The following is a 26560-nucleotide window of genomic DNA, read 5'->3' on the forward strand; positions in this document are numbered from 1 at the left end:
GCTCAGTTAGGTGGGTCTCTGAAAGCGCTTAATTTTTTCCCTCAGCTCCTGATGAAAAGGAAGGTCATGTCCTGGTTCCTTTCTCTATCGTGCTCTGTTATGGATTTCTGTAAGCAGCAAACGCTTGTGTGTGTGTGAGTCACTCAGTTATGTCTGCCTCTTTGTGACCCCATGGACATAGGCTGCCAGACTCCTCTGTCCATGGAATTTTCCAGGTAAGAACGTTGCAGTGGGTTGCCATTTCCTCATCCAGGGAATCTTCCCAACCTCAGGATCAAACCCGGGTCTCCTGCACTACAGGCAGATTCTTCACCATCTGGGCCACCAGGGTGTTCTTAATTTATCAGTAGGAGATATGCAGCAGGTCAAGGAAAGTCTGCAGTGCTGTGGTTCTCATTTCTGAGAACACGAGGATGAATCTGAAATCCAAGGCCGAGTGATGGCCACTTCACACGTGAAGGCAAACCTGATATCATCTCTGTTGGATGTTTAAACCCTGGATAACTGGATGATTTGGAAATTAAAGGAATGCGATCTTCACATGGAGAGATAGTCACAGAAAAGAAAGTGGCCTTTTTTATGTGTGTGGAGAGAATGAAGTGCAGGGCATGTGCCTTTTCTGTTAAATAGTACTGCCCTGTTGCCATGTAGCCAGGTAAATATTTGTAAGGTGCCTACGGCCTCTCTGGATTTGGGGCATGTGTCTACTGGGCGTGAAACAAACTCTGTGGGAAACAAGCCTCTCAGCCCTTATCTCCCTCTTGTGCTAGAGTTCACCATGGGTGATATAACCTCCAGAGGGAAAAGAATCCTCCTGGTTCTTACCTTCTCTCTCAGCTGGCACCAGGGTGTCTGGAGGCCAAGACGAGTGGGTCCTTTGCAGGGGCCCCGAAGAGAGAAGGTAGGCCCAGAGATTCATCTTCTCAATACTGGTTCCTAGAGTTGTAGTATTTCCTCAGGGCTTCTGTTCAAAAGGCATTGAGAGGTAGACCAGTTAGCTTATATGGTTCTTCAGTCATTCAGTCATGTCCGACTCTCCGCGACCCCATGAATTGCAGCACACCAGGCCTCCCTGTCCATCACCAACTCCCAGAGTTCACTCAGACTCACGTCCATTGAGTCCGTGATGCCATCCAGCCATCTAATCCTCTGTCGTCCCCTTCTCCTCCTGCCCCCAATCCCTCCCAGCATCAGAGTCTTTTCCAGTGAGTCAACTCTTCACATGAGGTGGCCAAAGTGGCATCAATTGCTAAGAGACATTAATATATCATGGAAAAGTGGTGAGATAGAAAGTCATATTTTTCAGAATTGTTCTGAGGTAGGATATTCTAAGGGGTAGGAAGAACAAGTTGTTCAATAAGTTGTTTAAGTGAAGTTAATATCCCCAACCCCAGGGACTTCCCTGGTGGTCCAGTGGTTAAGAATCCACCTTTCAATGCAAATGACATGGGTTCAAACCCTGGTTGAGGCACTAAGATCCCGCATGCTGAGGGACAACTAAGCCCTCAAGACACAACTAAAGATGCTGCATGCTGAAACTAAAACCTGATGCAGCCAAATAAATAAGACAAATCTTAAAAAAAGATTATCCCACCTGGCCCTAGAGGTAATGCTAGAATAACAACAGCAAGCTGCCTAACTGCCTTCCAAAGGAGGAACTTGTTTGCTAAGTGGGAGACACAGTGTGGGGCCCATTTTTAGGGACAAAAGAGGAGAGTCTGAGTTATCAAATACTTTCTCTCTCCCTGCGCCCCCCAATCAACAAGCCCTTATAATCACCAAATAAATTTCTAAAGACTGTAGATTTATAGGAGTGCCTAGGTATAAGCCTGTTAAAGCACCAAATATCTTTCCCCTGCCCAGGTGAGAGTGTCACTGGGAGGACTCCTCAAAGAAGGCATTTAAGGACTTCCCTGGTGGTCCAAGTGGCTCAGACTCCAAGTTTCCAATGCAGCGTGCCTGGGTTTGATCCCTAGTCAGGCTGGCGTATCACTGATGCAATGAACATGAACTTGGGCAAACTCCAGGGGATGGTGAGGGACAGGGAGGCCTGGTGTGCTGCAGTCCATGTGGTAACAAAGAGTCAGACGTGACTGGGCAACTGAACAACAACAACAACAACAGCAGGGAACTAGATCCCATGTGCCACAACTAAGAATTTGCATGTTGCAACTAATGATTCCAAGTGCTGCAAATATGACCCAGCCAAATAAGAAAGTGAATATGAAAAAAAGAAGAGATTCATGTCAAAGGGTTATTATCCACGTGCCCACTGGGTCAGGACCTCAGAATTTCACATCTGCCTTGTGCCTCAGACAAACATCTCAAGACAATAATGATAGTTATATATCCCATTTTTCAAGAACTGCCTGGTTTTGAATATTCTGTCCATTCAGATCAGGTAAGTATATTTTAACTTGACACTCAAGTCTTATGTCCTGACTTTGGCCTCAGAAAATTAGCCATCAGTGACAGACTCTAGAACTATGAACTCGGTCGTCCTTCCTTTCTTGCAGTAGGAAATCCCCTACAGATGGTCAGAGGTGGACCGCTTGGAACACTGCCTGGCCAGGGGCTGGACATTGCTTGAGTCAGCCCCAGTGGAGCACTATTGTGGGTGTGTCAGTGAATGAGTCACTGAGGAGGAAGACGAGACGGATCGAAGGCCAGGCTCAGTGGAGATACTTTTTGTTTTTTTAGAGAGCTTTGAGTTACTCAGGAAGAACCCTATCAAAGTGTGAATGGACCTATGGAGACAGAAGTTCAGTCTTTTCTTGCTATAATTTCACTGCTTCACAGAAGGCTCTCCAAATTTTCAGCCTAATGGCACACATCCTGGGTTCTATCCCATTTCTTTCCCTTTATTAAATTTCTCTCTCTCTCTCTCTCTTTTTGCCAGTGTAGTTTCTGAGTGATCTCTTCATGGTGGAGACATGGGCAGCTACCTTCTGAGTTCACATATGCATGCCCAAGAGTGTCTTTTTGTCCCTTCACATCTGACTGACAATTTGAGTGGGCAGAGAACTCTAAATTCAAAGCCATTCCCCATAAACAGTTTGAACACTTTGCTTCATCTTCTGGCATAATTAAGTTTTAAAAATTTAAACAAGATTTTTCTTTCAAGCTGTTTCCTTCAGCCATCAAGCCTTTCCACCTCTATTAACTTCTGCTTCTTAGGCAAAGCATTTCCTCATAACCAGGGTGGGGTCAGAACTCTTGGTCAGGACTCCCCATGAGAATGCATCTGTCTCCAGAGGATCAAACACTTAAACACTCAGGGTGAAGAGCTATTAATCTTCAGTGCCAGAGGCTGGAAGTGGGCCTTTTATGGAATTTGTGACTCATCATCCAAGAGCCTAAAAGATTAATTTGCTCCTGTTGGGCCCTGATTGCACAGGCTGAACATCAAGCGAACATCTAAAATGTAGCATCTAGACACTGGAAACCACCTATTTCTGACTGATATCATGATACACAACATCTGTTCGGTGAATTGTCAACTTTCAGTTCTGACAAACTGTCTGCCTTTTTTGCGCAGGGGGGACTGCAGCATGTGGGATCTTATTTCCCTGACCAAGGTTCAAACCCGAAGCCCCTGAATTGGAAGCACAGAATCTTAACCACTGGATCACCAGGAAAGTCCCCCATCTGCCATTTTGCTGAGTCACAGGGTAAGAGGTGGCTGGGACACTTAGGGACAGGAGTAATTCATGTTCTTAGCAAGAGGTGTTAGCTGGCAACAGTTCCCTCTGCATAACTGATGAATTATGAAATAACCTCAGGGAGAACCTTACCAAAAGTGGGATGGACAGCTTTACAAATCCGTGAGCTCCTCCTAAGAGGTATTCTGAGTGGAGAGGGTGTAAATTGGATACAAGAGCCTACTGGGTGGTTGGAACGCATAGCTTGTAAGTTCTTTTAAATCACGGGAATTTGTCTGCGGTGCTTAGTGTGCCTGGCGCACAGTAGATGCCAATAAATGCTAAATAAAATGTCTGTGGAGTTCATCATGCCTGAGCTGCCAAGGTGACTAATGTCCATGTCTTCATTTGCTGTAGTAAGTCCATAGTAAGCAGGTTGTAGTTTGGATCTACGTTGTGGCATGTGGGGTCTTTAGTTGTGGCATGTGAACTCTTACTTGAGACATGTGGGATCTAGTTCACTGACCAGGGCTGGATCCTGCATTGGGAGCATAGACTCTTAGCCACTGGACCACCAGGGAAGTCCCAGTACATTGCAATTTGCAACTACTATGAGCTATGTATATTGAAATATTAATAGAAGAGTCCCTGTTCTTGACAAACAGTGAGTGGAGCTTGAACTGGGGACTCAGTTTTGGTCTTAAGCACTCTCTTGCTTGAAGTGTTTATGGCCCTACCCCAAACTTGGTATTGTGTAGACAGAAGCAACACGCAGGACACCAAGCAGTTAAACAGCAAAGCCCCACTTAATCATCTGGATTAGGGCTTTTGAACACTAGAAAAGAGGCTTCCAGGCAGCACTTGACCTGGAAAACACAGCTTTTTTCATCCGTCAGAGTCAAAGGAGACCCTCCACGCTTGTGCGCTTGCTCGCATGGTGGGTGAGGGACGGAATCTGTAACGGGGGACAGTAGAGACACAGTGCCCATCTACTGAGTTGAGAAAGCGAGAAAGGATGGAGCCTTTCAGATAGCATTCAGAGAGGCTGCCCACGTAAGCATCACAAAGTGAACTCCAAGAGGAGACAGGCCTGTGGGGCCAGCTGACAGCCAAGGGCAATGAGCGAGGAAGGGACCCAGCAGCCCAGGCCGACCACCCTCGCCTCTCCTGGTTTCTGAGTCAAAAACTGGTCTGATAGAGGATATTTCCTTTTTTGTGAAGTCATTTTTATGTACCAAAATACTATTACAGGTATATCAGTTCAGTTCAGTCACTCAGTCATGTCCGACTCTTTGTGACTTCATGAATTGCAGCACTCCAGGCCTCCCTGTCCATCATCAACTCCCGGAGTCCACCCAAACCCATGTCCACTGAGTCAGTGGTGCCATCCAGCCATCTCATCCTCTGTTGTCCCCTTCTCCTCCTGCCCCCAATCCCTCCCAGCATCAGAGTCTTTTCCAATGAGTCAACTCTTCGCATGAGGTGGCCAAAGTACTGGAGTTTCAGCTTTAGCATCATTCCTTCCAAAGAAAACCCAGGGCTGATCTCCTTCAGGATGGACTGGTTGGATCTCCTTGGAGTCCAAGGGACTCTCAAGAGTCTTCTCCAACACCACAGTTCAAAAACATCAATTCTTCGGCGCTCAGCTTTCTTCCCAGTCCAACTCTCACATCCATACATGACCACTGGAGAAACCATAACCTTGACTAGATGGACCTTTGTTGGCAGAGTAATGTCTCTGCTTTTGAATATGCTATCTAGGTTGGTCATAACTTTTCTCCCAAGGAGTAAGCGTCTTTTAATCTCATGGCTGCAGTCACCATCTGCAGTGATTTTGGAGCCCCAAAAAATAAAGTCTGACACTGTTTCCACCATTTCCCCGTCTATTTCCCATGAAGTGATGGGACCAGATGCCATGATCTTCGTTTTCTGAATGTTGAGCTTTATAGGAAGATGCAAAAGAAAACAATGCATCCATAATCTTATCATGACTTTTTCAAGTCGGTTTAATACCTTCCAGGCTCCCTGCAGGCACATATAGTTTATTAGAGAGGGATGGTTTATGATGGTCGTAGTGCAAATGTGATGTGTGTAATTGGATTATTTTTCCCAACTGAGTGTATCATATGCATATTTTATCCCAAGTTTCATTTCACACTTTTAGCTTCTTGAGGTTAAATGGTATTTTGTCAAGGAAAATAATATCTAACATGTGTTATGTTTATTATATGCTAAACTGAGTACCCTGAGCTTTCAAATTTATCTTGTTTATTCCCACAGCTACAGGATGGTAGGTGATATTATTTACCTTTTTTTTTCAGATGAGGAGTTTGGGAGAGAGTTAGCGTGGTAACTCTTGGTAGCACCGCCCATGAGTGGGGTTTGGTTCAGATATGATTCCAGGGCAGTTCTCTTGCTAGTTGGACATTTAAATTGCTTCCTTTTGTTTTCTTTTGTTATTATAGCTCAACCTGCAATGAACAACTTTATCCACAGACCATCTGCAATATAATATGGTTGACTCTGAAGGAGAGTCAAAGAATATGGACACTTTGATGCCTTGTGCCAAAATAACTCTGAAAAACTATCCCACTTTAGAGTATATAAGCCATACACACATATATATTCTTTATCCATCTAGCTATAAACTTATATCCTTGCCAGCATTAGTAATGTTAATTTAAAATTTTGTTTCACTAATTTGGTAGCAAAATGAAAAGTTAGTGTAGGGAGTTTGGGGGAGAATGGGTACATGTATATGTATGGCTGAGTCCCTTCGCTGTTCACCTGAAACTGTCACAACATTGTTTGTTAATTGGCTATACCCCAATACAAAATTAAAAGTTTAAAAAAAATCTAGTATTTTTTCTTTTCCATCATGGTTTATTACAGGATATTGAATATAGTTTCCTATGCTGTACAGTAGGACCTTATTTTTCACCTATTCTTGTGTATAATAGCTTGCACCTACTAATCCCAAACCCCCAATCCATCCCTCCCCATCTCCCCCCCTTCAAAATTTAGTATTTGAACTTCTTTTATTATTTGAACAATTAAACATTACCTCATGTATTTGTCCAATGACTATAGTTCTTTGAGTCACAGGTTTATGTACTTTTTCCATTTATCCATTGGAGACATTTTAAAAAATCAATTAATATGGACTGTTCTTATAATAATAAAGATATAAACCCTTTGTCAGATTTGGTGGAAATATTTTTCCTGGTCTGTTTGCACTTTGTTTTTTTCATTTTGACATGTTTTCAAAAGTTTGTCTAGTGAGATATAGCCATTTCTAACTATTTAATGTAATATACTGCTTCTAGACAAAGTACCCTCTTCCAAACTCTTCTCCAGATACTTCAAAAATAAATTTTAATTCATTTGCCTGTAATCTTTCTGTGTAGTTAACACTATTGGGGATTTACATTGATTTTTGGTGTGATTAGATGTCTAACACGCTCCAAGGTGTTTTACAACAAGCAAACAGACAAAGATCCATATCCCACTCCACCTCTCATTCCCTCCCTAGCCCCCTACCCCAGCTACTCCCCTTTCTCCATCCTTTCCAGTTTAGAATCCATCCCAGCTATAACAACATACTTCTCTCTCTCCTTCAATGACCTATGCTTTCATTTCTGTTGACCGAATTCCTAGGGGTAGAATTGGTGGATTATATGGCAGGTGTATGTTTAACCTTAAAAACTGGATTTAGGTAACTGCTTAGTTGTTATCCAAAGTGGTTGTGCCATTTAAACTCTCACTAACACTGCAAGAGAATTCTAATTGCTTTACCTTCTTGCCAACATTTAATATGGTCAGTCTTTTTAATTTTAATTGTTAATGGGTATAGAGTAGTGTGTCATTCTGGTTTTAATTTCCATTTTCCTCTGACTAATGATTTTGAGCACCTTTCTATATGCTTGGTAGCAATCTGTAGAGCATCTTTTGTAACATGTCTGTTAAAATTTTTGTCCATTTAAAAACTGGGTTGTTTGTCTTTTTATTTTTGTTTTGTAGAAGTACTTTATATATTCTGGACATAAGACCCCTGTCAGATGTATATATTGTGCATTTCTCACTGCCTATGGCTTGCATTATCAATTTTCTTAAATTGTGTCTTCTGAACAAAAATGTTTTAAATTTTGATTATTGCCAGTCAATCTTTTCTATCATGGTTTTTGTGTACTGAGAAACTGTTGCCTACTTCAAGGTCATCTATATATATATGTATCCTCCTATGTTTTCTTCTAGGAGTCTTAAAATTTTAGCTTTTAGTTCTAAGGTTCAGCTCAAATAAAATGTCTGCATGTGGTACGAGGCAGGGTCAAGGTATATTCTTTTTCATATGGATACTCAGTAGTTCTAGCAAGCTGTGTTGAAATGAATTTCCCCACTGAATTACTTGGGCACCTTTGTTGCAAATCAATAGATTACATTTTACACACAAACACACACAATTTCTGGACTCCCTATTCTTTTCCATGGATGTATTTGTTTATCTTTGTATTTGCCCCAATACCACACTGTCTTGTGGCTTTACAGCAGTAAGACTTGAAGTTGGGTAGTAGTGTAACCCTTTTGAGTCAGTACATTTTTTCCTGTATCTGTTCTTGTCTGGTAACTTTTCTTTGCTCTGAGTGTTTTGGCAGAAAGTTGAGTTTCATATAGGTTATTGGTAGCAGAACTTCTCCTTTCCTCTCTCTCTCTCTCGTTTTTTTTTTACATTAATAAGTCAACTGGGGGACTTCCCTGGTGGTACAATGGTTAAGAATCCATCTTGCAATGCAGGGGACATGAGCTCGATTCCTGATTGGGAAACTAAGATCCCACATGCCTTGGAGCAGCTAAGCCCACGTGCCACAACTATGGAGCATGTGATCCATAACTAGAGAATCTGTGTACCACAATGGAGGATGCTGCCTGATGCAGCGAAGATTCCACATGCCATAACTATGACCCGACGCAGCAAAAAAAAAGTCAGTGATTTTCAGAAGTTGTAAAATCTGGGTTTTAATCCCATTCCTGCTATTTGTTAGCTCTAAGATCTTGGACAAGTTACATAACTTTTCTGAACCTTAAAACTTCCCTCATTTAATATGAAGTTTAGAATAGGTGTTTTCCAGCTCTAAGATTAGGAGATTTTATGATTATAAGGTGTTATTGTTCCTCAGACTCAAGCACAGGAATTTTTGACTCTTTCACTTCAAAGTCCTGCTGTCTGAGTCCCCCCTTTACTTTTGAGCAGTTTTGCCTGGGTGATTTCCCTTGCTAATGCAACCAGACAGCTGCCGTTAACCCTCCCAGAAGGACTTCATTTTTGTGGTCCTTTTTATTCCCCTGTCTCAGGAGGAAGGTATCTTTGAACTAGAAAGAGCATTTGTGCAAAGTAGGATGGGTGGAGAAATCATGCGGCAGAGCCACTTAGTAGCACGAGAAAGGCCTCACCAGTGCCAAGTTTTGACTCCATCTGAGACCTACTGAATCAGAAAGGCTGGGGGTGGGGTGGGGCCCAGCACTGTGTGTGTCACCAGCTTGGCAGGTCCAGGTGATGACAGTGCTCACTCAAGACAGAGAGGCACTGGTGTGGAGTGTGCCACACATGACAGGCTCAGAGTAGGGGAGAGGACGCACCAGTCAAACCACAGGGGAGTGTTCTGCTTTCATGCTGAAAATCGGAATTCCTGTGGTCAGGACTCCAAGCTTCCACTGCAAGGGGCACAAGTTTGATCCCTGGTCTGGGGACAGATCCCAAAGCCCACATGGTGTGTTGCATGGCCAAAAAAAGCAAACCAAACAATACTGGAAAGTGGTCACTCAAACAAGAAAGTGGAATTTCTTTGGATGGTATTTGGGCTATTTTCAAAAGTGGAAGATGGAACCAAATGGCATTAGAAGTGAGACTAGGGTTTTCTCAAGATCATTTCACTCCAGACCAAGCAGCTTCTTTGGTTCTCCGAAGGTCAAAATGCCTCAAGACAGCCACCTTGCAATCACACCAGCTTCAGTATGCATAGAGATTTGGTGTTGGTTATTCACATTAGGAGTTCATATTTATCCCCTAGCCTCTCATGGAGCCCACTGCCTCAGTGGATGCCTGAGTGTGGTCACCACACCTCCAGGAGGCTGGTTGAGCAGTCTGGAAGGTTTGGCTGACCTGGTTTGGAGCACATAGCATGTAATGTTGGGAGAACACGAGGCCCAACAAAAAATGGAGGTATTTCTCTAGTCAGAGGAAAATAGAGCCAACTTCTGTCAAGCAATTGCAAACATACATGGATTTTTTAAAAAGCAAAGCTTGTAAATGGTTAAAGTAAAAAGAGTCATTATATTTTAGATGGTTTGAAACCACAGTAGGTTTGGTAAAACAAGGAGTGTGGGCTTGTCCAGGAGAGAGAGAACACACTCTCATATGTTTACTGGCTTCCTAGGGATTACTGGGCTTAAAAAGTCTTGAGAAATTTTTTCTACCTGGTGGAGCATTGCTTTCATTGCATTGATCTCTTGCTCATCACCTCGCTCCTGCCTGCCACGTGAAGCCTGCCTTTTTTTGGTTACAGCCTCAGGTCTGGGCTCTTTCCCAGACGCAACCTCCTTTCTTAGTTTGGCCCAATCCCACCTTTCTAACCTCATACCAGAATTCCTACCAACACCAGCGGTGTCTCCTCCAGGAAGTCTTTCACCTCACACCACCCTCTTGCTCACCACCATGCCCTTGCTCAGCCTGTTTGCCTTCCTACAGTGCCTTTCTCTTCCCTGAGTCCAACTGTTCATCCTTCTTGATCTAGAACCTCCTAATTCACACTAGACTCTTGTTTCTCCAGCTCCAATGTTTGTAGGCTCTACTACTAATTTCGAGGCTAAATAGACACTGCCTTGTGGTTTTTACTGTGATTGGCTCTCTAGCTGGTTCCTTCCATGGAAGGAAGCTTAAAGTCAACCTCCTTTGGATTCTCCATGAGAACAGGTTTGGGGCTAGTCGCAGGGAAAACAAACATATTGCATCGCTGTTTGCTAGAGTAGAGATTTGGTGCTTTCGGTATTTATGAACTGAAATGGGTTCTCAGATGTGTTCCAGGGAACAACAGCTGACTATGATGTTCATGGTTCCATCCACCATATTTATGACCTCTACCATCTTAGATTCTAGGGCTCACCCCCGGGGGCAGCAGCTCCTTCCTGCTACCAGTGTGGTTCTCAGTTAAAGACAACTGTGCCAACAGGACAGGAGAAGGGCGTATTTATTATTCTTGCTCTTTAAATTTCAATGCTTTGTCCATTGAGGGCAGTATGTAAAGAAACATGAGGAATAAGTTAATTAAAACATGCTGAAAGGGGAGGAAAGAAGATCCACAAAGAGGAGGGTGTTAAAGAGAGTTTGGCATTCTGAGAGCACTCAGTTTTTCTCTCTTGCCATTTGCAGTCTGTCGGGGTCACAGCTGTGGTCCATTACTGTCCTGTGCTTTCAGCTGACCATTCAGGTAACAGCACCTCTCTTGGACACCAATGACGCTGGAACGCTCTTGCCAGTATAGAAGGCGCAGGGCAGATGGATGAGACACTTATAGTTAAAAATATGGGTAACTCTTACTCTTTTGCCAGGTGCATTCCAGGCTTTTTCGTCCCATGAATATATATATACAAACATGAAAACTTTTAAGAGTGGTATCACAATAAATGTGATATAAAGTTTTTCACAGTTTCTTTATTTTGATCCTACTTTCACATAATTAATCATCTACATCTTCATTTTTAGCAGCTAATAATCATTCCTTAGTCTGGAGGTACCATAATGTTTTAACCTTTTTTTTAAAAAAATATTTAGGATTGTAATTTTTTTTATAAATAAAGCTTTAGTGAACATGCTTTACATACAGATGTCTTTGGATACTAGTGTGATGATTTTCTTAGGATAACTCCTCACAAGCCAACTTACTAGGTCAGAGTATGCATTCTATTAAGACTTGTCCTACAAATTGCCAAAATGCTCTAAGTGTCCATTCCTAAGATCCTTGCTAACAGTAAAGAAACTTTTCATGTTTTCAATCTGATACATTCTTACTGTATCTGACACATTCTTACTTTGATACAAGCTAGTGTTTTTATAGCAGTAATAACTACAGAATAGCCAGGCATTAGTTTGCACTCCCAAGAGAGAAAAATGTGTAGGTCTCACCCGCCTGGAGACAGTGTAGAAGGCTGCAAAACTTTGGGAATCAGGTCTGACTTGTGCTTCGTGCCCTTGAGACCAGCTTCTTCATAAGAGATGCTCTGGATGTAATGAAGCCGCCAGTCACATTTTACCCACATCCCAGACTCCTACTCTGTACCATTTTGTTTCTACCTGTCCATTCTGCTCCTCACTTTCTTCACACCCCAAACTCTGCATTTCACATCCTTTCCCTCTACAAACCTACATTCAGGAAAAGATCAGGTATCAATCAGTCCCACTTAATATAAATTGAAATCAACAAGCCTGTTCTTTCTAGGCGCTTGCTTTTAAAATTTATCCCTAATAGTGCAAAAACAGCATTGTTCTTAATGAAATAAATATATGAACTGAAAGGTTGATTTTTTTCTATTTTGTTTTAGCAACCCGTACAAAGCAATTACATGGAGTCTGTCTAAGCAGAATTAAGATGCACCTGACTGCCTGGGGAACTGCAACCTTCCACACAGATCATTGCCCAAGTTAATGCTGGGCAAGGGATAAGAAAGGGCTTCCCAGGGGTGCTAGAGGTAAAGAACATGCCTGCCAATGCAGGAGATGTTAAGAGGCAGTTTTGATCCCTGGGTTGAGAAGATCCCTTGGAGAAGGAAATGGCAACCCACTCCAGTATTCTTGCCCGGAGAATCCCATGGACAGAGGAGTCTGTTGGGCTACAGTCTGTAGGTTTGCACAGAGTTGGAGATGACTGAAGCAACTTAACATGCACACATGCAAAGGACAAGAGAGAGAGGGACCATGTGGGAAGGATGAGTGAGTTTCCTTGCCATGGGTTTCAGAAAAGTGACATGACTGCTCTGTGTGTTTCAGACCCATTCCTCAGTCTGTGCTGGTGGTCCACTGGTAAACTAGCTCTCCGAGGGGCAAAAATGAGCCTGATTTGTAGCATTTGCTGATTTACACAGCAGATTTCAAGCTACTAAACAGTTTAACTGGCGCATCATTTTCCTGACTATTTAACAATCATCTTCATAATGAAAGTCTCAGTGGTTGCTCTTACAATTGGATCTTCTTTTAAAGCTGCATTCAGGGGCCACCCCTCTCTCCTGTGTTTATTATCATGCACACACTGGAGGAATTGCCTCTTGATATTATATACATGTTAGACGCCCCATGAAACCATTTTGTGATTGCGGCAGTGGACTGCTAACACCTGTCTGAGATGTGAGGTTGCATCATCTCTTCTGTATTTGATGGTTAATGATGCTGGGCTGTATCTAGATGCTCACTGGGGTTTTAGGTTCACAGTTCTTTGATGAGAAAAAAGGGGGGTCCTGCTACTTTAGGAGCTGTAGCTTTTCTTTAAGAAAGAGAATATATTTCAGACCCCTTAATTTTCACAGCACTGTGTCAATTCTGGTGCCACATAACTGACAAATAGGGAACTCTTTCTGTCTAGCAATGAAGACAATATGAAAGAAAATTCTTGTGAGGTCACAGACACACACCCTTTCTAGATCACAGTATCTCACAGTTTGGTGGCATGACCGCCATCAAGGGCGTTTCCACAGTGTTGACTTCTGGCCCTCTGCTCTCAGTAATCTGATCCAGTAGGTCTGGGTCCATCCAAGAATCCACATTTTATTACCAGTTCAGCTGAATGTGCTGCTGATTCTGGGGTGGTGGGGACACACTTGGAGGCCCTGGTCTTGCCTCCTCTGACTCTCACCATTCTGCTAAATTTGGTTGTCAGACATGACTATGTTCAGACCTATAGAGTCCTCCTCACTCAGCTGCAAATTGATATTCCATACCCGTGCCTTTTATCAAACGCCTTGTGGCTCAGATGGTAAAGAATCTGCCTGCAATATGGGAGACCTGAGTTCAATTCCTGTGTTGGGAAGTTCCCCTGGAGTAGGAAATGGCAACACATCCAGCATTCTTGTCTAGAGAATTCCATGGACAGAAGAGCCTGGGAGGCTACAGTCCATGGGGTTGCAGAGTTGGACACGACTGAGCAACTCACACAAGAACCAGCCATATGAAATGTATGTTTTTGCTCATATTTAGATTTAATAATCAATTTCTTTCAGAGTTTAATTTTCATGGGGAAAAACTCTTCTTTATTATCTGAAGAGGGAGCCATCACATTTATTTAGCCCCTAAGATGTCAGAATGAACCAAGTTTAGCGTTTAATAACAATACGGATGTGAGTTGGACTGTGAAGGAGGCTGAGTGCCGAAGAATTGATGCTTTTGAACTGTGGTGTTGGAGAAGACTCTTGAGAGTCCCTTGGACTGCAAGGAGATCCAACCAGTCCATTCTGAAGGAGATCAACCTTGAGATTTCTTTGGATGCTGAAGCTAAAACTCCAGTACTTTGGCCACCTCATGTGAAGAGTGATTCACTGGAAAAGACACTGACCCTGGGAGGGATTAGGGGGGAGGAGAAGGGGATGACAGAGGATGAGATGGCTGGATGGCATCACCGACTCAATGGACGTGACTCTGAGTGAACTCTGGGAGTTGGTGATGGACAGGGAGGCCTGGCGTGCTGCGATTCATGGGGTCGCAAAGAGTCGGGCACGACTGAGCGACTGAACTGAACTGAACTGACTGAACAATACTTGCCCACCCCTGGTTCCTGGGGTTGCAACTGCCTTTTTCTCCCTAGTTTCTGGTGTCTTGGCTTTTATTCTAAGGTGCCTTAAGTCCTTTATGGAAGTACACAACAATGCAAAAAAAAAAAAATAGATGAAACAGAGAGCGATTTGTTAGATATCATTATACTAACAAGAGACATACTTTTTCTCTAGGTTCATCCAAAGCTGTAGACTAATAAAGGACTTCAAAACACAGTTTTCCCATGATTTCTTTTCTCTCTTTCTTTATGGACTATAGTTGCTTTATCATGTTCTGTTAGTTTCTGCTGCACAGTGAAGTGGATCAGCTAAATGCATATATGTGTCCCCTCCCTCCTGGGCCTGCCTCCCACCCCACCCCCCATCCCGCCCTCCTAAGTGACCACAGAGCACTGAGCTGAGCTCCCTGTGCTCCACAGCAGCCTCTCACCCGCTATTTATTTCCCCCATGGATGTATATATGTCAGTGCTCTTTCCTCAATTCATCCCACACCCCCTTTCCTCTGCTGTGTCCACACGTCCACTCTCTATGCCTGTATCTCTATTCTTGTCCTGCAAATAAGTTCAACTGTACGATATTTTTGGATTCCACATATATACGTGAATAAATGTTATTTGTTTTTCTCTTTCTGACGTACTTCACTCTGCATGCCAGCCCATCGTTTCTTTTGTCTTCTAACTTGGGGTTCCTTTCCCTTCTACCTTCACCAGCATAGGGCTGACCGTGCCACCACTAGTCATCAACGCGACCATGGAGTGAAGGCTTGTGTTCCCCTACATTCATAGGCGGAAGCTGTAACTCATCCCATGATGGTATTTGGAGGTGGAACCTGTGGGAGGCAATTAGATTAGGCCATGAAGGGGGCTTAGACTGGGTTAGAGGGAGGTTAGATGAGGTCATAAAGGTGGGCCCCTCCTGATGCAGTTAGTGGCCTCACAAGAGGAGGAAGGCATGGGTGCTGGGTGGTGGGAGGGAAGAAAGAGAGAAAGAGAGAGACCTCAACCTGCACACACCCAGGAAAGGTTGTGTGAGGACATAGCGAGAAGGCAGTCGTCTGCAAGCCAGAAGAGATTTCATGCAGGACCTAAGTGGCCCCCACCTTGATCTTGGCCTTCCCAGCTTCTAGAACTGTGGAAAGTGCAGGTCTGTTGTTTAAGCTGCCCAGTCAATGGTATTTAGTGATGCCAACCTGAGCTAAAACAAACAGTGTCTGTGGGTGCCTGCTGTGTACCCAGTACCCTGTTTTGGCTGCTCTTTTTCTGACAAGGGGAAACATAGGGCAGATTTCTAAAACTGGGCAAGTCTAACTTTTACACGCACAGGGGGACTGGTCTCTATGGCTTTTTCTGACACAGTTTCCTGGGTTTATAAATGTCCCAGGAGAAAGTGAGATCCTTCCTCACACTGAAGAGAAGAGCTGCCAAATCCCGCCCATCACCATGCTCTCACTGTGGTGGGCAAGCTCCTCTGTAGACCCCTAGCAAGACAATGTGAGTCCAAGGAGTTCTGTGAAATGCTGCCCGTCACACTAGTGTGGCCACAGCTCTCAGCTACTTCCCAGTGAAGAATCTTTTTCAATTTTGAGTCATCCAGGGTTTCTCAGCCAATTTGAGCATAGTTCCCTTTTAATTTTTACTTTTTGAACAGTAAAATTAACAGTTAACATTAACACCTCGCTTTTGAAAAAGTGAAAGTGTTAGTTGCTCAGTTGTTTCCAGGTTCTTGTGTCCTTGGGATTTTCCAGGCAGGAATACTCGAGAGGGTTGCCATTCCCTTCTCCAGGGACAGTGCCTGGAGCACTGTTTGAACAGTGCCTGTTAGAAATCAGCCAAGGGCTGTGTTCAATCACAGCGCTCTCTGCCGAGCGCCAGGAACGGCCCTGCGCTCTCAGAGGTGCACACAGCTGGTATGTTGGTTTTACACACCAACACTGATGTCAGCTTCCTGTCTGTCTTCCTTGAAAGAGACAGCTTCACCACTGAAAAAAGATGCTCGTTTTGTTTTTAAGTCAAATAGAGATGATTCTAGAACTGTAAGACAAATTATAACAAGGCTATCTATAGTATAAGGCCAGAGTGGTGTACTGGCAGGAGATGTCATTAAAAAAAAGGTTGGAAGGAAATATTAGAGATCTGAAAGTCTGGGAAAGGAGAGTTGGGAAATGGGGATTTGTTGTTTAATGCATATAGAGTGTCAGTCCTGCAAGTTGAAAAGTTTCTGGAGATTTGTTGTTCTGCAATGTGATTATATCTCACTTTACTGAACTGCGCACTTAACAATGGTCAATTTCATATTATGTATTTTTGTAGTTTTTCTTTTGGAAACCACATTACAAAAGAAAAAAGTCTGAGAAAGGTAAGAAAGGAAGGATGGGGGAGAGGAACACATACCTGGAAAGTAAATGCTTAAAATGAAGCGTTAGATTTATCTGTATCCAGAATATAACCGTACCAACAGCGTCTCTCTCTCTCTCTCTCATTTATGTTTCTTCTCTGTGTCCTGTTTTCTCTCATCATTTTGATCTATAGAAACTGCTGGAAGAATAGACAAAACTAAGGTGGCCAGATAACCATGAGGTCACAGTCATTTTGGCCACTCCTTATTCAGGAGACTGAGGGCTACCTGCTGTTTTTTTGCCGCTAGTCCTCAAAATATCTCAAGTAGTTTGAGGATTTGTGATTCCTCCAATGCTAAGTCACTGCTTCAGGCCCAAGGTTAAGGATGGGGGAAGAATTAATTTATTTGTTTCATATGTTGGGTCAGAGCCAGGTCTTTGTTTATGCTGAATTGCCCTTTCGATTCAGAAGTTCTGCCAGAAAACCCTGTGACAATGCCATCCTATGTGAGAGTGGAACAATTAACTGGAAACAAGTTCTTCTGTACCATTTCTAGACTCCACCAGTCAGAATGAGAAGGGGTCCTCTCCTCCCCATGAGACTGAAAACGCTAGGTGAGACTTGAGCCAAAGGCAATAATAATTAATCCTATGATAACTAACAGTTTACATCATATTTGACATTTTAGAATCCCTTCTGTTTAAATCATCTCATGTGGTCCCGAAAAAACCATTAGAGCATCCCCCATTGGATTCAGAAAGGATACGTGCTTGCTCAGAACACTTAGTAATCTGTTTAAAGTTACAGAGACAGTGGTGGAGTAAAGGTTTGAACACTGTGCTTCCAACCATCCAGGGCAGGAAGTGGCTTGGTGGCCGCAGACCCTATAAAACTGTATTGGTAAAATCAAGGAGAAGTTTGCTTATGGAATGGACCCACATATAAATGCTTCTTGAGTTCTGACTTCTTGCTTGACCTCACTAACCTGTCACGCTCAGCTGTTTTCAAGGGTCTCACCAGGCCACGTGGGCTACTAACCACAACTCAGTTGTAAGTGTGGTTGAGATCCTGGAGGATTTCTGTAATAAGCATGAATAAGCATTCATTTTCCCAGAATGAGGGTCAGCACAGGGGGAGTGCTTCTTTTTGGTTCCAGCCTGCAAAGTCATGCCCTGCACGCTGCCAACAATCTACCGAGAGTGCCTCCCAGGCCCCAGCGTGGAAAGTTGATGATGTAGAGGATACAGATGGGCTTTAACCTGTGAACCAGTTTAGCTACACGGGGACTATGGTGAGAAGCAGCTGGGTTTATAGCCATTCTGGTGATGGAGCTTTCCTGTGTGTGAACAAAAATCCCTCAAAGGTGGTTCTGCTCTCAGTCTGGGGGGCAAAGAGCAAGCTGCAGTGACAAGGGGTGACCATACGGCTCATCACCCACGACTTCAGTCTCTTCCACCACTGGGTATTTCCTCTTAACTTATTCTTGCCCTAGTGGGAAAGGGAGAGGTCGATTTCAACCCAAACCCTGTTCTGGTGAGAGTGACCTTAGGTGATAAACGTAATGACCACAAACCACAGATCCTTTTAATCTGTCACCATCCTCTTTTTCACTCTCTTACAGTGCCCCCCAGCACATTATACATGTCACAGTAAGCTAAAGATGGCATGCCTGTGTCCTGCCAAAATTTATATGTTAAAACCTACCCCCCAGTGATGCTGTTAGAAGATGGGGTCCTCGCCAGGTGATGAAGTCATGAGGGTGGAGCTCCCATGATGGAATTAGTGCCCTTATAAGACACCCCAGAGGTCTCTCTGCCCCTCTACCATGTAAGGACACAGCAAGAAGACGGCCATCTATGAACCAGGAAGTGTGTCCTCACCAGACACAGAATCTACTGGAGCCCTGGTCGTGAACTTCTAGCCTCCCGAACTGTGAGAAGTGAGTTTCTGTTGTTAAGCTGCCCAGTCCATGTTATTCTATTATAATAGCCAATGTCATGCTGGTTCTTATCTTTGTTCTTTGCTCTTAATGTTCCCTCTGCCTGGAATTTTGCTACCCCAAACCCCACCTGTAGAATTGTCACTTACCTTTTAAGACTCGTTCAAAAGGTCTTACCCTTTTGCACCCCCACAGAACCTGGCATATACTCATATTACAGAACTGATCCAAATTCCACATGATTATTTTCCCAGCTCATCATCGGGGGCTCTTATTTGTCAGCCTGCTAGTACACTTCCTGCACACAGTGGGTACTCAGTCCTATCGGCTGCATGGAGTTGATAACATACAGCTTAGGGCATGTGATGAATGCTCCAATGGAACCATAGTATCAGACACATGTCCTAAGAGAGGCAGTCATTTATGTCCATAGTGTCCCATCAGAACCCCTCCTTCACTGTCCTTGAAGAGTAAGTAGCCAACTCACTTTCAGAGGAGGGGTCTTAATAAGTACCATGTGCTCTAGAATGTTCCAGTGCTATCAGGTTTAGTGACGAAGAGGGCCACACCTGTATACACCAGGAAGTAGAAAGCACCAGGCTGAACTAGGGTAGCCTACCGTCTCCAGGCACAGCTCCTTCAGGACATTTCTGCCCTCCCACGGGAGCACTACTCTCTTCAGAAGGTTCCAAACTGCAAACCTTGAACTTGGTCTGCCTCAGACTTCATCAATGGATGTTCAGCTTCCAGAGAGAAATTTCACTGCTTGGAGACACCAGGAGGAAATGCAGATTTTAAAAGTCAGCAGCAGTATCAGCTCCCTTCAGTGTTCAGAGGTCGTCACAGAAGGCTGGAGAAAGTTGATAAGAGAAGAAGTGGTCTCATTTCAGACACCTGAGCATGCTTCAGACAGATATTGACTTAAGGTGAGGAGAAGAGAAATTATCCTGATATTATTTTATTTCTTTCTCTCATGGTATTAATCTCACGTCATTACCAAGAAAGCTGGTGCAGTCCACCCACTAGAACACGCTGCAGGATGACTCCTTTGCTGCTAAATCTTCAGCATTTAGTGTGATCCCTTGCCCATAATAAAGACTCAATAAATGTTGAGTAGATAAATGGATGAATTATCTACTCAACAATCCAACCAAACAACATGCCCAGGGGATCCATTTGGACAACTGCTTGAAGGATCAAAACAGACACAATTTTAAGCCAAGTAAGCCTCCTGTTTGGGCTTCCCAGGTGGCGCTAGTGGTAAAAGAGCCCAGTTGCCCATGCAGGAGATATAAGAGATGCGGGTTTGATCCCTGGGTCGGGAAGATCCCTTGAGGGAGGGCACGGCAGCCTCCTCCAGTATTCTTGCCTAGAGAATCCCATGGACAGAGAAGCCTGGCGGGCTACTGTCCATGGGGTCACAAACAGTCGGAAATGACTGAAGTGACTTAGCACGCATGCAGGCCTCCTGTTTGCTTTATTAGTAAGACTAATGCTAGGAAATTTTTAAAATTTAAAATTATTTTACTGTTTTTATTAGAATAATTAGGATCCCAAGTACAGAATCTAGATCCTTGAGGGCAAGGATTAGTCCTTGCTTTGCCCCTTCCTCACCCAAATGCTATGAAGTGATTTGATGAGTAATCTTGAGATGTTGACTATGTAAAATACAAAATTTTAAAAGAAGATTTTTCTTTTATTGTATATTAAATTAGTTAATTTAACATAGAATATTTTGCCAATAGAAATGATCCTAAATGAACTTGGTACATATTTGATATGCTCTTTTTACTGAAAAGCAAAAACTTTTTTATACATAGTATCACACATAGGACTTTTGGTGCACTTATGCCTGCAAAACTGGTTGTAGTTTTTGTAAAGTGCATCAAAGAACAGATAATTTCTTTTTTATTTGATTTTTCCTTCATTTGGTAACTTTTTGTTTTGTATTGGAGTATAGCTGATTAGCAAGGTTGTGCTAGTTTTGGGCGCACAGCAGAGAGACTCAGCCACACATACACATGTATCCATTCTCCCCCAAACTCCCCTCATATTCAGGTTGACACATAACATTGAGCAGAGTTCCCTGTGCTATACAGTAGGTCCTTGTTGGTTACCCATTTCAAATATAGCATCCCAAACTCCCTAACTGTATCTTCCTCCCTCCCTGCAGGTAACCATAAGTTCAGAACACTGAATTTCTTATTAAGAAAAAACAACACCCTGCAAGAGGTAGATTTTATTATCCAACATATGGAAATCTGCCTCGAGAAAATTCTCCAATTTATGAGGAGGTGTTCTGACTGAGTGCCAGGGTCCTTCTCTGACAAATGTTCTTATAATATTAAGTAGGAAAAAAGTTTCCTGACTTGAGTTTAATTTGATTCTCAAGGATTTAAAGATGTTTTCTTTGCAACCATGGCAATGAACAAAACTGGAAACTATTAAAAAGCAAAGTAAACCTCAAGAAGCATAATAATATATTCACGAAGAGAAAAATATTTCCACTTGTCAGCATTTGAATCCCCTCAGAATCCCCTCTGTAGTTTTGAGACTAGAACCCCCACAGCAAAATCATTAACTCTGGAGAATCTTTGACTAGCCAGGGCACCTCTGTTTCTAAGCAGAACTTGACTTTGAGATAAGTAGTTTTGGCCAGCGAAGAAGATTGTACCTCTGTCCCAGGGTGACGACATTTCAACGAATCATAATATTTACAGCCAATAAACTTCCCAGCACTCCAAGTGCTCAGCATTGGTCTGTGTTCAATAAATATTGTTAACTTAGGTAATCCAACTGTCCTGTGTGACACCAAATAGCTAGGAATTTTACTTTCTTAACTTTTTGGATTTCAACCAGCTGATGATGCATTCATCTCAATGAATCTGCTGGTCCTTTGTCTTTATCCTCTCTCAGCTTTGATCAGTGGAATTCTTGCTGACACTAAACCCCAAGGGCATGGCTGAGCCTGGTTCTCCTGCTTCCCCTCCAGTTGACAGGACTCCTCCTGTACACTCAGATGCCCTTGCCCATCTCTCCATCCAACTCCATTCAACTTTTCTTGGTTGAACTTCCCAGCCCTGATTGCTTAAAAAAAATCATGGTGAACACCCATAGGTGTCCCTTTGTACCTCTCTCCTAGCATTGGTTCAGTATTGACCAGACTTATATCTTGTCTTTTAATATAGTCAGTTCAGTTCAGTTGCTCAGTCGTGTCCGACTCTTTGCAACCCCATGAATTGCAGCACGCCTGGCCTCCCTGTCCATCACCAACTCCCGGAGTTCACTCAAACTCACATTCATCGAGTGAGTGATGCCATCCAGCCATCTCATCCTCGGTCATCCCCTTCTCCTCCTGCCCCCAATCCCTCCCAGCATCAGAGTCTTTTCCAATGAGTCAACTCTTCGAATGAGGTGGCCAAAGTACTGGAGTTTCAGCTTTAGCATCATTCCTTCCAAAGAACACCCAGGACTGGTCTCCTTTAGAATGACTATTCCCCTGAAAATGCCTGTGAAACGAAAGCTTTTTCCTTCCTGAATTGTCTTCAGAAGTAGAAGTAGACTAAGTTTTCATAAGCATAAATAATTTTCAGTGTCCATTTCCCATCTGACACCTCACAGTTCACCCCACCCGTGCCCTTGGCAGAGTTCCCATTGCTTTTGGCATTGAAAAGGGAACAAGGAATTAATGAGACAGAGGGGCAGTGTGCAGAGAATTTTCTAGAAAAGAAGAGGGCAAAACAGACCCCTTCCCCAGAGATGCTGCCTACATGCTCTGGGGAATGAACATTTCTCAGAGAGAGAAAGGATGGTCACTGAGGCTCAGATTTTCAGCCTTTTTCTCCTATAGTGCTGTGGAGATTGTTGGCTTTTTTTCTTAGCATGGAAACTATTGAGGAATGTTCTTCTTACAGACTACTCATATTTTGGGGGTAGGACACTGGAAGTGAAGCAGTGGAAAGAGATGTCATGGTGGGAAAAAGAATGAGCTCTGTGGTGTTCGATGAGTTCCTTTGTCGTTCTGGGTCCCAGTTTCCTCATGAACAGACTAGAGGTGATAGTGATAATTATCTTAAAGCCCTGTTGGGGGGAGTAAGAGATGCTGCATGTAAAGCTCTTTGCACCCTGTCTGGAACATACTAGGTGCTCAGTGAATAGCTCCCTTGGGAGCTGGTTCCCCTCAGTTGTTTCTCGTTGCCACGGGGCTCTTGTGCAATTCATTACTTTATCAGAGGTTGCAATCCCCCGCTGTGCCTGGGACTCGTATTCTGAGACTTCATAGCCTTCATAGTAAAGGTAATGACAGCTTTAGTGTTAATTGAACACCTATTATTATCAGGTATGACCTAAATGTTTTATAAGTAAGTGTTTACTCACTTCATTCTTGCAACTATGCAAACAGACAGAAGTATTATTATTTCTAATACTAAGAGAAAGGAATATTATTTATACTTTAATATAAATTTATATATTTGTAAAATATAAATATAATTACTTCCTATGCCTGAGAAGCTGAGGCATAGGGATGTTTTTATTTTGCTGCCTAGCTGTTGCAACTGAGAGAGTAGGCCACTGGCCTTGGGGGATCAGACTATGGGGTGTCCCTTCAGTGACACCTTTAGCTGTGGAGTCTTCCATGGAGTTGATCAGGAAAAAAAATTAACAACTATTTGTAATACTTTTTTTTGAGGAAAGTGTGTTTTGAGTTCCAAAAGCTAATGTATCCATGAATGTTTGGAACGATGTTCCTTTGTCAAGTCTGGGCTGCTGGAGGTGGGGTGGGGAAGGGGGCCCCTGGCTGTCTGTCTGTGCTGAGCTATGCTGAAAGGTGGTCATGTCCACCCTCAGCCAGAGCTTTAACTCAAATGTTCATTTTCCACACATCTGGGTGTCATTCCTCTAAGTCAGTGGGTCTGGCTGGCTTCCAGCGATGACTTTGTGCTTTTGGACAATCCACCTGGACTGGCCTAGTTTCCGTAGCTCCCTACACAGAACCCTCCAGAGACAGCCAGGCTGTTTCAAGTGCCAGCTCCCATGGAGGAGGTCTCATTTTACAGGATGGCTCGCTGGGTTATCAAATATTTTAACTATAACCTGCAAGAAGACAGTTTCTAGGCTCTTTTCACATGCTGGCAGCAGGGTGGTGGACCAACCATCTTCTCTATTCTGTTGCTTTTCTGTTTAGTGCCAGTTGAGAAGGAATTCTTTATTGTTGACGATTATAATAGCTCTATTTCATGAGTCTCTTCTGTGTCCTGGGAAGTTGGCCCAGCTTCTTATGTACATACATTCTCCCTAATTTCACAGATGAGGAAAGGGGGGCTCAGAGAAGTTCAGTCACAGGCAGAGCTGTGTTTTGTCCAGTGCCAAAGCCCGTTTGCCTAACCACTCAGATCTCTTGCCTATTGCCGCCTTGTAGTCCTTACAAGGCAGAGTAAAGCGGGGTGCCTGTAGGGCTAATCCAAACGACAAGAAACTTAAAAAATCCCCATTTGCTTCTGTAATCCATTATTCATGGGATTTATTTGTCTTCTTTAGGCTAATATTGAAAATTAATTGCATTTTGTGAGTGTATTGCAGTCCAGGGTGTGGAAGGATGAGACTGCAGCTTAGGAGCCTGAGAATCAGGGGAAAAAAACAGGTTGAGGTTAAAAATTAGCCTCGTGGTACCAATAAACAATAGCTGTAGGTAACTAAGGTTGGCTGGCTCTGTGCCCACGTTTTATGGTGCGTTATAAAATGATGAATTTCAAACTGCAATGCAGTTTCTTTTTCTTTTAGATTTACAGAAAAACATTTAAAAATATTTTATTGGAGTATAGTTGCTTTACAATGTTGTTAGTTTCTGCTGTACAGCAAAGTGAATCAGCTATACGTATACATATATCGCCTCTTTTTTGGATTCCTTTTGAGAAGATAGTACAGAGAATTGCTGTATACCTGCATCCAGTTGCCATGTTAATATCTGACATGACTATGGTGCATTTGTTAAAATTAATGAACCAATATTGACACATGTAATGCAGTTTCGTTAAGTTCAGACACTTCTAATTTGGAATTCACGATGACTGGGCAGCAGCTGAGTTGAAGATTTCCTGTGTTTACTTAGCCAGACAATCTCTTTGAAGATCGTACACATGACTAAGAGAAACGAGGAGCTGGGCTGTTCAAGATAAATTGATTTTGGTGAGTCTTTGGTGCCTTGGAACCATTTCTTTCTAGATGACAATAAATATTAAGTACATGTTTTATTCCCAGTTTACTAAAGTGGTCCCCATAAAGCCCTCCATTAGCGAATATTATTCCCTCTATTAGGCAACCTTCTATTAGTTGTCACTCTTTTCTAGAAAATTTGGGGTGTAAGTTGGTCTCAGATTGTGAGTAGTCTTCCTTTGGATTTCATGAAGTTTGACTTCTGTCTGAAAATGTCCATTTCTGCACCCACAGTGTTTTGGTCAATATTTGGTTTGCAGCTCTGTCATGTACACACTTATCATGAGTACAGAGCAGAGAGGAAATCATTGTGCATGAAGGAAAACCAATTAGTTATCATAGAAAGGAGTTAGTTGCCTCACTCAGGATTCTTTTTTTTTCTCATGGCCATTTTTGGAAAAGACAAGCTTTCCTAGATTCATGTAATTTTAGGGCTAACAGGGAGCTTAGATACGGCAAATCCCCTCATTGTCAGACAGTCCTTAGGAACACCATTTCCTTGAAAACACAGCCCAAGAAAATGAGAAGAAAATCGGAGGCAGTGTGGGTCTGACTTCCCAGATCCACGAAGTGCTTGTTTTTAATGATGCCTCTGCTCGCTCAGGCCTATCTCTCCCTGTAATCCATTCCTATTTACCCACCTTCAGAAAAAAAATGCAAGGCTGCCTGTCTAGCTCCGAGAAGACAAGCTTGGGATGCTGGTCATCACACATACCTTTTTTTTGACATTATTTTTAGCTAGTTGGATAGATACATAGAAGAATTACATGGATATTCAGAGCATGTAAAAATTTTCCAAATGGCTAAGATTTATGAGTTTAACTCTTATTGACTACTATTGATCACAGCTCATTGCTGACAGTATCTTGAATGTCACAATTCATTCATTTATTCAAGAAGCATGTACTAATCGACTGTCGGATGCCATCTGTTGATAGCAGAGCAATTAATAAATCACAGACCTTGTCCTTCAGGAGCTCACAGCCCAGAAGGTGAGGTAGGTTGACTTATCTCTAAGAGGGTGAATACCTTGACTGCTTTCTCGTGATGGGGCTAGGTTATACTGAGCACAGCCCACCCAGAGTTAGCTTGTGAACCAGGCTAGCTGAGTTGAGGGTTTCAAGAAAGTCTCAGAATGTGAGGAGAATCAGTGACCAGGGCCTCATTGGTACCATGTTCTGGTCCAGTAGGCTGGTTGGACTCTGCAGTGGTGTGATTCATGATGACAGCAAAGGCTACAAGTTTTTATACCTGAATGAAGCATTCTTATATAAATTATTGACAGTTGATCCTACCCTGAGGGTGCTGTATTGACGGTTCAGTTCAGTTCAGTTCAGTCGCTCAGTCGTGTCCGACTCTTTGCGACCCCATGAATCACAGCACGCCAGGCCTCCCTGTCCATCACCAACTCCCGGAGTTCACTCAAACTCACGTCCATCGAGTCAGTGATGCCATCTAGCCATCTCATCCTCTGTTGTCCCCTTCTCCTCCTGCCCCCAATCCCTCCCAGCATCACGGTCTTTTCCAACGAGTCAACTCTTTGCATGAGGTGGCCAAAGTACTGGAGTTACAGTTTTAGCATCAGTCCCTCCAATGAACACCCAGGACTGATCTCCTTCAG

This window comes from Capricornis sumatraensis, chromosome 15, assembly GCF_032405125.1.
Source record: "Capricornis sumatraensis isolate serow.1 chromosome 15, serow.2, whole genome shotgun sequence".
Classification (NCBI taxonomy): Eukaryota; Metazoa; Chordata; class Mammalia; order Artiodactyla; family Bovidae; genus Capricornis; species Capricornis sumatraensis.